Genomic DNA, 2,434 nt, shown 5'->3' with positions numbered 1-2,434 from the left:
GCGCTCCGCGGGGCCTGTTGTGCTGGGTAGGCCTGCCTGGCCTGGCGGGGGCCGAGTCTGAGAGCTGGTGAGGGGAACAGAGGCATGGGAAGGAGAGGAAGAAGCGAGTGAGGGGCGCGCCCCCGCGCGCTCCCTAGGCTGGGCTCGCGTTGGGCCCGGGTCGGCGTCCCGGTGAGATCGTGCTGTGTCATGCAGGCCCCGGCCGGCCTGATTGGCAACGTCTGGACAGCAGTCCTGACCTAGCGAGGTTATCGGACCCACGTAGCCTGTGGGGCGCTCCGGGGACTCGGGGCGCCCATCTGCGCTCCCCCTTGCTCCCCCGGAAGGCCCTCGGCCCCCGAAGAGAGCAGGCCCTACGAGCCCGAGGCCCCGCTGGGCCCGGTGGGCGTGGACTTTGAGCCACGTGAAGGCCTCCGGAGCCCTGAGAGTGAGGCGGATCCGGGGCGGGGGAGGCGCGGCTCGGCGAGCTGCGGGAGCTCACACCCGCCCTGTGGAACCGGGGCTGCCTGGCCTGAGTGGCCTTCTCTGTGCCCTGCTACTAGTGAGGGGCGTCAGGGAGAGGGCGAGCCTTGCCTGTGGCTTTTTCCTACTTTAGGCCTGTTGTAAATACGCGAAAGCTCTAGTCAGTTTTTCTTCCGTTGTGGGAATGCGAGAAAAGAATTTTTCCGATCCAATTTTAGATCCTGCGAGAGTTAGGGTATCAAGTTAACATTTTGGGGATCTTTCTATATTTCACCTTTTGTGAGTTCTAGATTCGGGTTACCGTTGCCCTGCTCTCCCCCAATCCTGTTGCCCCTTTCTGCAGTTAAGATGAGGAATTGTCTGTTGCTTTGGGGATTTCTGGCCCCACCTTCCTTCTCTCCCGAGAGCTTCAAATAAAACCTGGCTACTTCAGCCCATTCAGTTTAGACTCTAGAGCTTTAGATTCTAAAAAAAGAAAATGAAAACCAAGCAAGGTACCCAGCCCACAGAAATTCTTTGTAAATTACTTTCCTGCTTTGAAGAGATTAATTTGAGGTGTGTTCCTTTTTCTCAAGCTTTTAAATTGGGGAGAAGTGTTACCCAGTTGCTTAACTAAAAGGACTACTTACTAGAACATAAAGTGATCTCTTAAGTTGCATCCAGTCTGTCTTTTGCTTTCAAAACTAAAAGTAAAAAACTACAATTCTTGGAACCTCAGTATCAAGGGTAGTTTGTGACCTCTAAGTCATCTTAATGAGTCCTACCTGTAGCCTCTTGGGATTCTGGAAAGGGCCTGAGTCATGCTGAAGACAATAGGGGACATCCCCAAAGAACATTGAGAACTGCTGTTGAACTGTGGTCAGGTTGAATTCACTCTTGGAAATAAATTACCACCTTTGATCTCTTGGGTAGGTGGGAAATTAAGAGTTCTTTAACTTGAATGAAGGCCATCTTAGAGCCAGCAGAGTCAGGAATGGTAGACAGATTGGAGGTTTTCCTAGAGTACGGTTCTGACGTTCAAATGCAGCCTATGAAGACTTGAAACATGTGGCAGTAATTTTTTCTTCAGCTCCAATCCTATAAAATGAAAAGGAATTTGAGCAGCCTTTGGGTGAAGGTATTTGGTTGGGGTTAAAGGGGAGAACTAATGGGTTTCTTTATGTGTTACCTTTAGCTGTCACACTGATTAAGAGTACCTACTCTTCTGCACCCTCCGCAGAGTTGCGCTCTTCTGGGGTAGGGAAGCCAGTTACATCTGAGGAAATTGTACTCTTGGAAATTAAAAATAGTTATAAAGATATATCTTATATAAGAGAGCTTTAGGAGAAAGCTTAGCACTTTGTTAAATGAGTAGGATTTGTTTGGCATTATAGAGCACAGGTATCTTTTCTTGAAAATTGTGATATTTCCAATGGCAATACTATTTTGTCTTATTTTAGGTGTCTTGTTTTGTTTTGTTTTGAGACAGTCTTGCTCTGTAATTCAGGCTGGTATTGAACTCACAGTGATCCTCCTGCCTCAGCCTCCCAAGTGCTGGGATTAAAGGCATGCACCACTGCACAGAACTATTTTGTCTTGATTTGAAACTGTTCCTATTCCTAGATCCTTGAACAGCATCTGGTGCAGAGTAGACACTATATTCTGTTTCTTCCATTGTTTAGCCTCCCTGTTGTGGTTAATACAAATTTTCCCAAGACTTAGTAAGAAGCAGTAACTTTTCAAAGGTTAAGTCGGTTGGAGATGAGCTACTTAAGAAATTAGTGTCACCATTCAGTAAATGATCCTGTCTTCTAGAATATGGTAGAAACTGAGTTTAGACTCAGACATCCTTGATTTGGGTGAGAAGAATTGTGACTTTGCCTCATGTCTCAGTATTTCTTAGTTTTGACTTTTTGAATGAACTCCACTGAGGTATGTGCCTTTGTAGTAACTACTGTAAAGCTCCTTCTTTTTTTTTTTTTTTTTTTTTTTT

The 2,434-nt window shown here is 46.9% G+C and overlaps 1 protein-coding gene across 1 annotated transcript in view; it reads left to right on the top strand.

The window, feature by feature from the left end:
- Nucleotides 1-9: 9 nt before the first annotated feature.
- Vcp (valosin containing protein) overlaps nt 10-2,434 on the top strand; it is a 15,963-nt gene continuing 13,538 nt past the window's right edge. Inside the window, exon 1 of the mRNA XM_033759074.1 lies at nt 10-67. The gene's annotated coding sequence lies outside the window, so the exon portion shown is untranslated. The remainder of the gene's footprint in view (nt 68-2,434) is intronic.

Source organism: Fukomys damarensis, unplaced genomic scaffold (genome assembly GCF_012274545.1).
Source record: "Fukomys damarensis isolate Sample0158 unplaced genomic scaffold, DMR_v1.0_HiC HiC_scaffold_36, whole genome shotgun sequence".
Classification (NCBI taxonomy): Eukaryota; Metazoa; Chordata; class Mammalia; order Rodentia; family Bathyergidae; genus Fukomys; species Fukomys damarensis.
Note: the sequence above shows the minus strand (reverse complement) of the source record. Positions and strands in the feature narration are given on the sequence as shown.